We start from the raw sequence: 16,291 nt of genomic DNA, 5'->3' as shown, positions 1-16,291 counted from the left end.
CATCTATAGGAACTCAGAGTTCAGATAGTATTATTAATTCTCCTAGTTCAGTATGATGATTCTTGAACACAGCTATTTTATGAGTCTTGGCCGTGGCCCTAAGCACTTTGTTTTCCAGTATTACCACCGGATACATAAATGCCACAGACACATAATTGGGTGAACCTTTTCAGATTGTGACTCAGCTTTGCTAAAGTCCCCAATTAGAGGTGTCCAGGGTTCTTAAGCACACTCTATTTTTGCTTTGGACCTTGACTTTAACCGCTCAGTCTCAAGTTTTCACTTGACACCTTCACGCCACAAGCACATGGTTAGCGACAGCTTGGTTTAGCCGCTTAGGCCAAGATTTTATTCCTTTAGGCCCTCCTATCCACTGATGCTCAAAGCCTTGGGATCCTTTTTATTTACCCTTGCCTTTTGGTTTTAAGGGTTATTGGGTTTTTGCTCTTGCCTTTTGGTTTTAAGAACTTTTGGCTTTTTCTGCTTGCTTTTTCTCTCTTTTTTTTTCTATTTTTTTTCGCTATTTTTTTTCTCTTTTTTTTTCTGCAAGCTTTGTTCTTTGCTGCTTTTTCTTGCTTCAAGAATCATTTTTATGATTTTTCAGATTATCAATTAACATGTCTCTTTGTCATCATTCTTTCAAGAGCCAACATATTTAACATTCATAAACAACAACTTCAAAAGACATATGCACTGTTCAAGCATTCATTCAGAAAATAAGAAGCATTGTCACCACATCAATATAATTAAACTAAGTTCAAGGATAAATTCGAAACTCATGTACTTCTTGTTCTTTTGAATTAAAAACATTTTTCATTTAAGAGAGGTGATGGATTCATAGGACATTCATAACTTTAAGACATAGTTATTAAATACTAATGATCATGTAATAAGACACAAACTTAGATAAGCACTTAACATAAAGAAAACGAAAAACAGAGAATGTAAGAACAAGGAATGAGTCCACCTTAGTGATGGTGGCGTTTCCTTCTTGAGGAACCAATGATGTCCTTGAGCTCTTCTATGTCTCTTCCTTGTCTTTGTTGCTCCTCCCTCATTGCTTTTTGATCTTCTCTAATTTCATGGAGGATGATGGAGTGCTCTTGATGTTCCACCCTTAGTTGCTCCCAATTGTGTGGGGAAAAATGTATCCCCTGAGGTATCTCAGGGATCTCTTGATTTGCAGCCACATGTTCTACCACTGAGCTATAGACCCTTGAGATGAATCTTTCCATCTCCCATGACTCGGAGGTGGAAGCCTTTGTCTTCCCTTCCCCTTTTCTAGAGGTTTCTCCGGTCTTAGGTGCCATCAATGGTAATGGAAAAAAAAAAGCTTATGCTTTTACCACACCAAACTTAGAATGTTGCTCGCCCTCGAGCAAAAGAAGAAAGAATGGAAGAAGAAGAGGAAGATATGGAGGAGATGGAGGGATGTGTGTATGGATGTGAGTGGTGAATGGAAAACAGAAGGGATGACCATGAATGGAGAGAGAGAGGGTGAGGTGGGTGGGGATCCTGTGAGATTCACAGATCCTGAGATGATCCTGTGGTGTCTACAGATCCTGAGGTGTCAAGGATTTACATCCCTGCACCCATTAGGCATGTAAAACGCCTTTGCATACAATTCTGGCGTTTAAACGCTGAATTGATGCTTGTTCTGGGTGTTCAGCGCCCAGATGCAGCATATTTCTGGCGTTGAACGCCAGCCAGATGCTTGTTTCTGGCGTTCAGCGCCAGCTCTTCTTCACTGTGCATTTCTGGCGTCTGAAAGCCAGGATGCTGCTTGTTTCTGGCGTTCAATGCCAGAAACATGCTCTGTTCTGGCGTTGAACGCTAGACAGATACTCCTTACTGGCGTTTAAACGCCAGTGAGATCCTCCTCCAGGGTGTGATTTTTCTTCTACTGTTTTTGATTCTGTTTTCAATTTTTATATTTATTTTGTGACTCCACATGATCATGAACCTAATAAAATATGAAAAACAATGAAAATAAAAATTAGATAAATAAAAATTGGGTTGCCTCACAACAAGCGCTTCTTTAATGTCAATAGCTTGACAGTGGGCTCTCATGGAGCTTCACAGATGTTCAGAGCATTGTTGAGACTCCCCGACACCAAACTTAGAGTTTGACTGTGGGGGCTCTGGTTGACTCTGTTTTGAAAGAAGCTTACTGTGCCTCTTTTCCATGTTTACAGAAGGATGACCTTGAGTTTTAAACTCAAGGGAGTCCTCATTCAATTGAAGAACTAGTTCACCTCTGTTAACATCAATCACAGCTCTTGCTGTGGCTAGGAAGGGTCTTCCAAGGATGATGGATTCATCCTCATCCTTCCCAGTATCTAGGACTATGAAATCAGCAGGGATGTAAAGGCTTTCAACCTTTACTAACACGTCCTCTACTTGTCCATAAGCCTGTTTTCTTGAATTGTCTGCCATCTCTAATGAGATTTTAGCAGCTTGCACCCCAAAGATTCCCAGTTTCTCTATTACAGAGAGGGGCATGAGGTTTATCCCTGAACCAAGGTCACACAGAGCCTTTTCAAAGATTATGGTGCCTATGGTACAAGGAATTAGGAACTTTCCAGGATCCTGTTTCTTCTGAGGCAATGTCAGTTGATCCAGATCACTCAGTTCATTGGTGAACAAGGGAGGTTCATCTTTCCAAGTCTCAATACCAAATAATTTGGCATTCAGCTTCATGATTGCACCAAGGTACTTGGTAACTTGCTCCTCAGTAACATTCTCATTCTCTTCAGAAGAGGAATACTCATCAGAGCTCATGAATGGCATATGGAGGTTTAATGGAATCTCTATGGTCTCTAGTTGAGTCTCGGAGTCCTTTGGTTCCTCAGAGGGAAACTCCTTATTGATCACTGGACGTCCCAGGAGGTCTTCCTCCTTGGGATTCACGTCCTCCCCTTCTTCCTTGGATTCGGCCATGATGGTTATATCAATGGCCTTGCACTCTCCTTTTGGATTTTCTTCTGTATTACTTGGGAGAGTACTAAGAAGGATTTCAGTGATCCTTTTACTCAGCTGGCCCACTTGTGCATTCAAATTTCTAATGGAGGACCTTGTTTCATTCATGAAACTCACAGTGGCCTTAGATAGATCAGAGACTAAGTTTGCTAAATTAGAAGTATTTTGTTCAGAGTTCTCTGTCTGTTGCTGAGTGGATGATGGAAAAGGCTTGCTATTGTTAAACCTATTTATTCCACCATTATTAAAGCCTTGTTGAGGCTTTTGATCCTTCCATGAGGGATTTGGATGATTTCTCCATGAGGGATTATAGGTGTTTCCATAAGGTTCACCTAAGTAATTTACCTCTGCTATTGCAGGGTTCTCAGGATCATAGGCCTCTTCTTCAGAAGGCGCCTCTTGAGTACTGTTGGATGCAGCTTGCATTCCATTCAGACTTTGAGAAATCATATTGATTTGCTGAGTCAATATTTTATTCTGAGCCAATATGGCATTCAGAGTATCAATTTTAAGAACTCCCTTCTTCTGAGGCGTCCCATTACTCACAGGATTCCTCTCAGAAGTGTACATGAACTGGTTATTAGCAACCATGTCAATGAGTTCTTGAGCTTCTGCAGGTATTTTCTTTAGGTGAATGGATCCACCTGCAGAAGTATCCAATGACATCTTAGCTAATTCAGACAGACCATCATAAAATATATCCAGGATGGTCCATTCTGAAAGCATGTCAGAAGGACACTTTTTGGTCAGTTGCTTGTATCTCTCCCAAGCTTCGTAGAGGGATTCACCTTCTTTCTGTCTAAAGGTTTGAACATCCATTCTAAGCTTGCTCAGCTTTTGAGGAGGAAAGAACTTGGCTAAGAAAGCCGTGACCAGCTTATCCCAAGAGTTCAGGCTATCTTTGGGTTGAGAGTCCAACCACACTCTAGCTCTGTCTCTTACAGCAAAAGGGAAAAGCATGAGCCTGTAGACTTCAGGATCTACTCCATTAGTCTTAACAGTATCACAGATTTGCAAAAATTCAGTTAAGAACTGAAAAGGATCTTCAGATGGAAGTCCATGAAACTTGCAGTTCTGCTGCATCAGAGAAACTAATTGAGGTTTCAGCTCAAAGTTGTTTGCTCCAATGGTAGGGATGGAGATGCTTCTTCCATGTAAATTGGAATTAGGTGCAGTAAAGTCACCAAGCATCCTCCTTGCATTATTATTATTTTCGGCTGCCATCTCCTCTTCTTGTTCGAAAATTTCTGAAAGGTGCTTGCTGGATTGTTGTAATTTAGCTTCTCTTAGTTTCCTCTTCAGAGTTCTTTTAGGTTCTGGATCTGCTTCAACAAGAATGTTCTTGTCCTTGCTACTGCTCATATGAAAAAGGAGGGACAGAAAAATAATAATAATAGGGATTCTTTTTACCACAGTATAGAGGTCCCTGTGTGAGTAGAAGAAAAGAAGAAGAAAAGAATGTAATGTAAGGAAAGAGACACAAGGGTGAGGAGAGCAGAGATGTGAGATGAAGAGAAGTGTTAGTAGATGAATAAATAAATAGAAGGAGATGAGAGAGAAAGAGAATTTTCGAAAATTATTTTTGAAAAATGGTTAGTGATTTTCGAAAATAGCTTTTGAAAAAGGTTAGTAATTTTCAAAAATTAGGAATAAAATTAAAATCAAAAATTAAAATAATTAGTTAATTAAAAAGAATTTTTGAAAAAAAGGGAGATATTTTCGAAAATTAGAGAGAGAGAGAGAGACTTAGTTAGGTAGTTTTGAAAAAGATAAGAAACAAACAAAAAGTTAGTTAGTTAGTTGAAACAAATTTGAAAATCAATTTTGAAAAGATAAGAAGATAAGAAGTTAGAAAAGATATTTTAAAATCAAATTTTTGAAAAAGATATGATTTTGAAAAAGATAAGATAAAAAGATATTTTTGAAAAGATATGATTGAAATTAGTTTTGAAAAAGATTTGATTTTTAAAATCACAATTAATGACTTGATTCACAAGAAATCACAAGATATGATTCTAGAGCTTAAAGTTTGAATCTTTCTTAGCAAGCAAGTAACAAACTTGAAATTTTTGAATCAAAACATTAATTGATGATGTTATTTTCGAAAATTATGTGATAAAGATAAGAAAAAGATTTTTGAAAAATATTTTTAAAATTTTCAAAAATAACTAAGAAAAATGAAAAAGATTTTATTTTTGAAAAAGATTTTGAAAAAGATAAGATTTTTAAATTAAAAATTTGATTTGACTCATAGAAAACAACTGGATTTTAAAAATTTTTGAAAAAGTCAACTCAAATTTTTGAAATTTATGAGTGAAAAAGGGAAAGATATTTTTTTTATTTTTGAATTTTTAATGATGAAAGAGAAAAACATGAAAATGATGTAATGCATGAAAATTTTGGATCAAAACAATGAATGCATGCAAGAATGCTATGAATGTCAAGATGAACACCAAGAACACTTTGAAGATCATGATGAACATCAAGAACATATTTTTGAAAAATTTTTTATGCAAAGAAAACATGCAAGACACCAAACTTAGAAATCTTTGATGCTTAGACTCTATGGATGCAAAAATGCACATGAGAAACAAGAAAATACACAAAACAAGAAAACATCAAGATCAAACAAGAAGATTTATCAAGAACAACTTGAAGATCATGAAGAACACTATGAATGCATGAATTTTTCGAAAAATGCAAGATGAACATGCAATTGACACCAAACTTAAAATTTGACTCAAGACTCAAACAAGAAACACAAAATATTTTTTATTTTTATGACTTTCTAATTTTTTTTTGTACTTTTCGAAAATTATTTGTGAAAAAGAAAAATAAGGATTCCAAAATTTTTAATATGAATTCAGGAATCTTGCATTCTTAGTCTAAAGCTCCAATCTGAGGGTTAGACATGGCTTAATAGCCAGTCAAGCTTTAGCATATAAATCTTTTGGATCTGGAACAGCAGCAGGTGGATTAGCAATAACTAGCTTGCTCTTGATAATGTTGGGTTGGAATCCCCAGTCCAAATGAATTTAGACATGGCTTTACAGCCAGTCAGGCTTCAACATGCTTCATGAAATACTAGAATTCATTCTTAAAAATTCTGAAGAACATAATAAAAATTTTGAAAAGAATTTTTATTTTTTTTTACGAAAACAGATGAGAAATTTTTGAAAGATTTTTGAAAAATTTTTGAAAATAAAACAAAAAGAAAATTACCTAATCTGAGCAACATGATGAACCGTCAGTTGTCCAAACTCGAACAATCCCCGGCAACGGCGCCAAAAACTTGGTGCACAAAATTGTGATCTCAGGCAACGGCGCCAAAAACTCTGTACGCACGTCTTAATAAATCGTTTTTCATTCACAACTTCGATACAACTAACCAGCAAGTGCACTGGGTCGTCCAAGTAATAAACCTTACGTGAGTAAGGGTCGATCCCACAGAGATTGTTGGTATGAAGCAAGCTATGGTCACCTTGTAAATCTCAGTCAGGCGGATATCAAATAGTTATGGAGTTTTCGAAAATAAATAATAAATAAATAGAAAATAAAGATAGAAACACTTATGTATATCATTGGTGAGAATTTCAGATAAAGGTATAGAGATGCTTTCGTCCCTCTGAAGTTCTGCTTTCCTGCTGTCTTCATCCAATCAGTCCTACTCCTTTCCATGGCTGGCTTTATGTAAGGACATCACCATTGTCAATGGCTACTTTTCATCCTCTCTGTGAAAATGGTTCGATGCGCTGTCACTGCATGGCCAATCATCTGGAGGCATCACCGTGGGCAATGGCTGCATCCTATCCTCTTGTGAAAATGGTCCAAATGCTCTGTCACAGCACGGCTAATCATCTGAGGTTCTCGATCATACTGGAATAGGATTCACCCTCCTTTTGCGTCTGTCACTACGCCCAGCACTCGCGAGTTTGAAGTTCGTCACAGTCATTCAATCCTAGAATCCTACTCGGAATACCACAGACAAGGTTTAGACTTTCCGGATTCTCATGAATGCCGCCATCAATCTAGCTTATACCACGAAGATTCTGATTAAGAGATCCAAGAGATAATCATCCAATCTAAGGTGGAACGGAAGTGGTTGTCAGGCACACGTTCGTGGGGGAATGATGATGATTGTCACGTTCATCACATTCATGTTGAAGTGCGAATGAATATCTTAGAAGCAGAATAAGTTGAATTGAATAGAAAAACAGTAGTACTTTGCATTAATTCATGAGGAACAGCAGAGCTCCACACCTTAATCTATGGAGTGTAGAAACTCTACCGTAGAAAATACATAAGTGAAAGGTCCAGGCATGGCCAAATGGCCAACCCCCAAAACGTGATCACAGGATCAAAAATACAATCCAGGATCTTCCAAAGATGTCTAATACAATAGTAAAAAGTTCTATTTATAATAAACTAGCTACTAGGGTTTACAGAAGTAAGTAATTGATGCATAAATCCACTTCCGAGGCCCACTTGGTGTGTGCTTGGGCTGAGCTTGAATGTTACACGTGCAGAGGCTCTTTCTGGAGTTGAACGCCAAGTTGTAACGTATTTCTGGCGTTCAACTCTGGTTCGTGACGTGTTTCTGGCGTTTAACTCCAGACTGCAGCGTAGAACTGGCGTTCAACGCCCTTTTGCGTCATCTAAACTCGGCCAAAGTATGAACTATTATATATTGCTGGAAAGCCCTGGATGTCTACTTTCCAACTCAATTAAAAGCGCGCCATTTTGAGTTCTGTAGCTCCAGAAAATCCACTTTGAGTGCAAAGAGGTCAGAATCCAACAGCATCAGCAGTCCTTCTTCAACCTCTGAATTTGATTTTTGCTCAAGTCCCTCAATTTCAGCCAGAAAATACCTGAAATCAAAGAAAAATACACAAACTCATAGTAAAGTCCATAAATGTGAATTTAACATAAAAACTAATAAAAACATCCCTAAAAGTAACTAGATCCTACTAAAAACATACTAAAAATAATGCCAAAAAGCGTATAAATTATCCGCTCATCAGTACCTAAGGCCAGAGAAACCTCTAGAAAGAGGAAAGGGAAGACAAAAGCTTCCACCTTCGAGTCATGGGAGATGGAGAGATTCATCTCAAGGGTCCATAGCTCAGTAGTAGAGCATTTGACTACACATCAAGAGAGCCCACTCATGGACCTCAACAAGAGCATGAGGAAATTCCTCACCATGAAATCCCTGAGATGCCTCAAGGGATGCACTTCCCTCCACAAAACTATTGGGAGCGAATCAACACTTCCTTAGGAGAATTAAGTTCCAACATGGGACAACTAAGGGTGGAGCACCAAGAGCACTCCATCATCCTCCATGAGATTAGAGAAGATCAAAGAGCTATGAGGGAGGAGCAACAAAGACAAGGAAGAGACATAGAGGAGCTCAAAAGCACCATTGGTTCTTCAAGAAGAGGAAGACGCCACCCTCACTAAGGTGGACTCATTCCTTAATCTCCTTGTCTATTTATTTTATTGTTTTTCGATTTTTGAGCTTTATGTTATATTTATGTTTGTGTCTTTACTATATGATCACTAGTGTCTAAGTGTCTATGCCTTAAAGTTATGAATGTCCTATGAATCCATCACCTTTCTTAAATGAAAAATGTTCTAAAAACAAAAGAACAAGAATTACATGGTTTCGAATTCATCCTTGAAACTGGTTTAATTATTTTGACGTGGTGACAATACTTTTTGTTTTCTGAATGAATGCTTGAACAGTGCATATGTCTTTTGAATTTGTTGTTTATGAATGTTAAATATGTTGGCTCTTGAAGAATAAAGAAAAGGAGACATGTTATTTGATAATCTGAAAAATCATAAAATTGATTCTTGAAGCAAGAAAAAGCAGTGAATACAAAAGCTTGCAAAAAAAAAAGAGAAAAGAAAAAATGGCGAAAAAAAAAGAGAAAGAAAAAGAAAAAGCAAGCAGAAAAAGCCAAAAGCTCTTTAAACCAAAAGGCAAGAGCAAAAATCCAGAAACCCATTAAACCAAAAGGCAAGGGTAAATAAAAAGGATCCAAGGCTTTGAGCATCAGTGGAGAGGAGGGCCTAAAGGAATAAAATCCTGGCCTAAGCGGCTAAACCAAGCTGTCCCTAACCATGTGCTTGTGGCGTGAAGGTGTCAAGCCAAAAGCTTGAGACTGAGCGGTTAAAGTCGAGGTCCAAAGCAAAAAGAAGAGTGTGCTTAAGAACCCTGGACACCTCTAATTGGGAACTCTAGCAAAGTTGAGTCACAATCTAAAAAGGTTCATCCAGTTATGTGTCTGTGGCATTTATGTATCCGGTGATAATACTGCAAAACAAAGTGCTTAGGGCCACGGCCAAGACTCATAAAGTAGCTGTGTTCAAGAATCAACATACTGAACTAGGAGAATCAATAACACTATCTGAATTCTGAGTTCCTATAGATGCCAATCATTCTGAACTTCAATGGATAAAGTGAGATGCCAAAACTATTCAAGAGGCAAAATGCTACAAGTCCCGCTCATCTGATTGGAGCTAAGTTTCATTGATATTTTGGAATTTATAGTATATTCTCTTCTTTTTATCCTATTTGATTTTCAGTTGCTTGGGGACAAGCAACAATTTAAGTTTGGTGTTGTGATGAGCGGATAATTTATACGCTTTTTGGCATTATTTTTACATAGTTTTCAGTATAATTTAGTTAGTTTTTAGTATATTTTTATTATTTTTTAATTAAAAATCACATTTCTGGACTTTACTATGAGTTTGTGTGTTTTTCTGTGATTTCAGGTATTTTCTGGCTGAAATTGAGGGACTTGAGCAAAAATCAGATTCAGAGGCTGCAGAAGGACTGCAGATGCTGTTGGATTCTGACCTCCCTGCACTCAAAGTGGATTTTCTGGAGCTACAGAACTCTAAATGGCACGCTCTCAATTGAGTTGGAAAGTAGACATCCAGGACTTTCCAGAAATATATAATAGTCCATACTTTGCCCAAGTTTAGACGACACAAACTGGCGTTCAACGCCAATTTCATGTTGTATTCTGGAGTTAAACGCCAGAAACAGGTTACAAAGTGGAGTTAAATGCCAGAAACAGGATACAAACTGGCGTTCAACTCCAAGAGAAGCCTCTAAACATGTAAAGCTCAATGCTCAGCCCAAGCACACATCAAGTGGGCCCCGGAAGTAGATTTCTGCATCATTTACTTATTTCTGTAACCCTAGTAACTAGTTTAGTATAAATTGGACTTTTTACTATTGTATTTACATCTTTGGAACATCTTTAGTTTCATCTTTAGATCACGTTTGGGGGCTGGCCATTCGGCCATGCCTGAACCTTCATCACTTATGTATTTTCAACGGTAGAGTTTCTACACACCATGGATTAAGGTGTGGAGCTCTGCTGTTCCTCACGAATTAATACAAAGTACTATTGTTTTTCTATTCAATTCAAGCTTATTCCGATTCTAAGATATTCATTCGCACCTCAATATGAATGTGATGATCATGACAGTCATCATCATTCCCAACCTATGAACGCGTGCCTGACAACCACTTCCGTTCTACCTTAGATTGAATGAGTATCTCTGGGATTCCTTAATCAGAATCTTTGTGGTATAAGTTAGAATCCATGGACGGCCATTCTTGAGATCCGGAAAGTCTAAACCTTGTTTGTGGTATTCCGAGTAGGATCTGGGAAGGGATGGCTGCGACGAGCTTCAAACTCGCGAGTGCTAGGCGTAGTGATAGACACAAAAGGATCAATAGATCCTATTCCTGTAAGATCGAGAACTGACAGATGATTAGCCATACAGTGACAGCGCATTGGACCATTTTCACTGAGAGGACATGATGTAGCCATTGACAACGGTGATGCCTAACAAACAGCTTGCCATAGAAAGGAGTATGAATGATTGGATGAAGACAACAGGAAAGTAGAGATTCAGGAGGAACGAACGCATCTCTATACGCTTATCTGAAATTTTCACCAATGAATTACATAAGTATCACTATCTTTATTTTATATTTTATTTATCTTTTAATTATCAAATATCCATAACCATATGAATCTGCCTGACTGAGATTTGCAAGATGACCATAGCTTGCTTCAAGCCGACAATCTCCGTGGGATCGACCCTTACTCACGTAAGGTTTATTACTTGGATGACCCAGTGCACTTGCTGGTTAGTTGTGTGAAGTTGTGACAAAGAACTAAGATTATAAACGTGCGTATTAAGTTTTAGCGCCTTTACCAAGGAATGAACCGTCACGATTTTCGCGCACCAATACCACAAGCCATAATCACTAGTTCCCTTAATGTATCTAATGATGCCCTTAACGGCTGAAAGATGGGATTCTTTTGGGTGAGATTGAAACCTTGAGCATACACCCACATTTTGAACAACATCCGGTCTAAAGGAGGTAAGGTACATAAGTGAACCTATCATTCCTCTATATCTTGTTTCATCCATATCCTTGCCATCATCATCCTTTTCAAGTTTTGTGTTGGGATGCATTGGAGTTCCCATTGGTTTGGAACTTTCTAGGCCAAATTTTTTGATAAGTTCTTTTGCATACTTTCCTTGGTGAATAAAGGTACCACTAGGATTTTGTTTAATTTGGAGGCCAAGAAAGAAATTTAGCTCTCCCATTAAACTCATCTCAAACTCACTAGTCATGAGTTTTCCAAACTCTTCACACAAGGACTCATTGGCCGATCCAAACACAATGTCATCCACATAAACTTGAACTAGGAGGATATCATCATTAGATCCTTTAATAAATAAAGTAGTGTTGGTGGTTCCCCTTTGAAATTGATTATCTAACAAAAAGGCACTAAGCCTTTCATACCAAGCTCTTGGAGCTTGTCTAAGACCATAAAGAGCCTTAGAGAGTTTGAAAACATGGTTTGAAAATTCTTTATCTTCAAAACCGGGGGGTTGTGCCACAAACACTTCTCTATCAATAAAGCCATTAAGAAAAGCACATTTTACATCCATTTGAAACATTTTAAAACCCTTATGGGCAGCATAGGCAAGAAGCAACCTAATTGCTTCCATTCTTGCTACCGGAGCAAAAGACTCATCAAAATCTATACCCTCTTCTTGATCGTAACCTTGGGCCACTAATCTAGCCTTGTTACAAACAACTTTTCCATCCTCACCTAATTTATTTTTGAACACCCACTTAGTACCCGTAACTTTCTTACCATCTGAATGTGGTACTAGTGTCCAAACCTCATTCTTGTCGAATTGAGCAAGCTCCTCTTGCATGGCTTTGACCCATGATAGATCTTCAAGAGCTTGTTTTACATTGTTGGGCTCCAATTGTGACAAGAGGGCAAAATTGCTTGGTTCGGATTGCCTTTTGGTTGAGGATCTTGTTGTTACACCTTGAGAGGGATCACCAATGATAAAGTCATGAGGATAACCCCTCATGGACTTCCATTCTCTGGGCTTCCGGATTGGTGTTGAGCTTTGATGAGCTTTTGGGGGTCTCACTGTTTCAGTTTTTCGTGCTGGCTCAGGAGAAAAAATGGAAATGTCTCCTCCAATATGACGAGACAAAACTGGACTAGCAGATTCTTCATTTTGAGCAGACTTGGAATTTTCTTTACTTGTTCCAGCTTCTTCACAATCTGAATCATTATCTATCACAGTACTGGGAATTAAATTAGAATCACAAAAAGTAACATGTATGGATTCCTCTATGGTCCTATGTTCCTTGAGATAAATCCTATAGGCCTTGCTAGTGGTTGAGTATCCAACAAATATCCCTTCATAGGATTTTGGATCAAATTTACCAAGATTTTCTTTATTATTAAGTACAAAACATTTGCATCCAAAAACATGAAAATACTTAAGATTTGGAGGGGTTCCTTTCCATAGCTCATAGGGTGTTTTCTTCAACCCTTTTCTAATAATTGTCCTATTCAAAATGTAACAAGCTGTATTTACAGCTTCAGCCCATAGAAATTTAGGAATCTCATTCTCACAAAGCATGGCCCTAGTCATCTCTTGAAGGCTTCTATTCCTTATCTCAACCACCCCATTTTGTTGAAGGGTTCTAGGGCATAAAAAGTTATGAGCAATTCCAAAGTCATCACAGAATTTTTCAAAGTCTTGGTTTTCAAATTCTCTTCCGTGATCACTTCTCAAATGGGCAATTTTTAAATCTTTTTCATTCTGAATTTTCTTGCAAAGGGTTGAGAAGGCATGAAAAGCATCATTTTTATGAGCAAGAAAAAGTACCCAACCAAATCTAGAGTAATCATCTACCACCACTAGACCATAGTATTTACCTCCTAAACTTTGAGTCCTTGTTGGACCAAAAAGATCAATGTGTAACATCTCTAATGGCCTTTTGGTTGAGATTCCATCTTTTGGTTTAAAAGAGGATTTTACTTGTTTGCCCAATTGGCAAGCATCACAAGTAAGATCCTTATCAAATTTGATATTTGGAATTCCTCTAACCAAATTTTTCTTAACTAGCTTAGAAATTTGGTACATGCTAGCATGACCCAACTTTCTATGCCATAGCCATTTTTCATATTCAAGAGAAGCAAAACATGTTACATTTTGTTCTTTCAAGTCCTCAAGAGTCAATCCATACACATTATTGCACCTTTTAGCCTCAAATAAAATATCCCCAGATTTTTCACAAACAACCAAACACGCAAAATTTCTAAAAATAACTTCAAAACCTAGATCACACAATTGGCTTACACTAAGTAAATTATGTTTCAAACCATTTACAAAAAGAACATCATTTATACAAGATGAAAAGCTTTTACCAACTTTTCCAACAGCCACTATCTTTCCTTTAGCATCATCACCAAAAGTGACAAATCCTCCATCATATTCATCAAGCTTTATGAAGAAGGTTGTCTTTCCAGTCATATGCCTAGAGCATCCACTGTCCATATACCACATATTCTCCTTCCGTTTGGATGCTAGGCACACCTACAAAACAAGCTCAAGTGACCTTAGGTATCCAAATTTTTTTGGATCCTTTCACGTTAAACCATCTCTTATGTCCTAAGCCATTGTAATCAATAACAACTTTGTAAACTTTATCACCAATCATCCTTTCACCAAAAAAATATTGAATGGGAAAGTGTCCATTTCGGTTACATAGCCAACAAAACCTTGGAGTTGCTGTTTTGTTAAAGCTTGTTGGGTTTTGAAACCTTGTATCATTGGAAGATGAGGCAATGTTTTCAAAATAAGGTTTCTCAACAGATTTATGGAACCCCAAGCCAGCTTTATCATAAAGAGGTTTTTAACTAACTAGCCAAGATTTGATTTAGATTTTCAAAACTTTGAGTGAACTTGGCTAAGTCATCTTTAAGTCTTTTGACCTCTTTAAGCAACCCTTCATTTTCTTTAAAACAGTTTACATATGCAACAACTGAATGGTCACTTTCACAGCTCCTGAGTTGGGCTTTTAACTGCTTATTTTCTTCAACAAGATCACAAGCAGTTTTGACCTCCCTTACTTTTTCTTTGAGAAAACTATTTTCTACTTTAAGGATGGTGATTTGTTGTTCAAGATCTTGGTTATCCAACAAGAAGCATCTTATTTTTTCAGAAAGATGATCTATCATAAGATGAAGAGATTCAGTGTCAGGGTTAGGAATGATTACCTGTTCAATGTGATCAGCCATAAAACATGGTTGAGACTTTGTTTCAAATTCTTCATCGTCTTCTGAGTCATTTTCCAGATCCTCCCATGATGCCATCAGTCCCTTTTTCTTTCCTTTTTTCGGCTTTTCTTCCTTCTTCAACTTAGGGCAGTCGGATTTGAAATGTCCCATTTCCTTACAGTTGTAGCATGTCACCTTGCTGAAATCTTTCTTTTGCTTTCTTGAACTGCCTCCTTTGCCCCTCTCCTTGAGCTTCACCATTTTCCTGAATTTTTTGGCAAACAATACAAATTCATTTTCAGAATCACTGGATTCATCATCTAGGGGGTTAGTCACAGATGTAAAAGCAATTCCTTTCTTTTTTGAATCTTTTTTCAAATAAGTGTTTTCAAAAGCAAGTAAATTTCCTCTCAAGTCATCATATGTCATGGAGTCAAGACCACTACTCTCAGAAATTATTAAAGTTTTTGTTTTCCACTCTTTTGTGAGACATCTCAACACTCTTCTCACAAGCACAGATTCAGGATACTTGATTCCCATAGCATCCAAGCCGACAATGATGATGTTGAAGCGCTCAAACAATTCATCAATGGATTCTCCTTCCTTCATTGCAAACATTTCATACTCTCTGTTTAACATATCTATCTTGGTTTTCTTTACAATGGTGGTTCCTTCATGAGTAACTAGAAGTTTGTCCCAGATTTCCTTTGCCGTTGTGCATCGTGATACCCGTCGGTATTCCTCGAAACTGATAGCACAATTGAGTAAGTTGATGGCCTTGGCGTTGAGTTCAACCTTCTTTCTGTATTCTTTGGTCCAGCTTGCTTCTAGTTTAAGAGAGACAACTCCTTCAGCACTTGTGACGGTTGGATATTGAGGACCTTCCAGGATAATCTTCCAAAGTCTGTAATCCACTGCTTGCACAAAGATCTTCATTCTCTCCTTCCAATAGGTGTAGTTTTTCCCATTGAAAAGAGAGGGTTTGTTGCTTGATTGTCCTTCAGTCAGGTTGTAGGACACCAGATTTGAGCCACTGTTTTCTGCCATCTGGATCTTTTCTCCAAGTTGCAAAGCTTGATCTCTTTGAGACCAAGCTCTGATACCAATTGATAGTTTTCAGTGGCTAAGAGAAGGGGGGGTTGAATTTAGCCCCTTTTCTCTTGACAACAATTGCTGGTCTTTGAAACAACTTCTGGAGAATTTGTCTTTTTGTCTCGTAACCAGCCACGAGACTTTTTCTTTTGTCTCGTACCCAGCCACGAGACTTTTCTTTTTGTCTCGTTGAACAGCACGAGATATTTTTCAGTTTTATCTCCTGTGTAGCAGAAACAGAAATGGAGTAGAAGATAGAGAAAATTACACCCAGATATATCCTGGTTTAGCTGCTAAGTGCAGTGCAGCCTACATCCAATCTCCATCACAAAGATGATGGAATTTCACTATAATCATTCTTGATTACAAACACCAATTCTCCCTAGGAACTACCCTTCCTATCCGGGACAAGTCCAGAATCTAAACCCCAATCCTGAACTTGACTTGGTCACAACCAAGCTTTCAACTGCTAAGTGCTAACCTAACTTGCAAGGGGATTCCCACAGAATCATGAAATACAACTCAGATGTACAAAGGACCTCTAAGGACATCTATGGATTTTTCTTTTAATTTTGCACTCTCTGCAT

At 37.8% G+C, this 16,291-nt stretch overlaps 1 non-coding gene across 1 annotated transcript; it reads left to right on the top strand.

Moving 5' to 3' along the window:
• Nucleotides 1-3,699: 3,699 nt before the first annotated feature.
• Nucleotides 3,700-3,807, top strand: LOC148570088 (small nucleolar RNA R71). The gene has a single exon (XR_015908047.1). It is a non-coding gene; the product is annotated as a small nucleolar RNA R71 (small nucleolar RNA).
• The last annotated feature ends 12,484 nt before the right edge of the window (nucleotides 3,808-16,291 follow it).

This window comes from Arachis ipaensis, chromosome B3 (assembly GCF_059453495.1).
Source record: "Arachis ipaensis isolate K30076 ecotype BB chromosome B3, ASM5945349v1, whole genome shotgun sequence".
Taxonomy (NCBI): Eukaryota; Viridiplantae; Streptophyta; class Magnoliopsida; order Fabales; family Fabaceae; genus Arachis; species Arachis ipaensis.
Note: the sequence above shows the minus strand (reverse complement) of the source record. Positions and strands in the feature narration are given on the sequence as shown.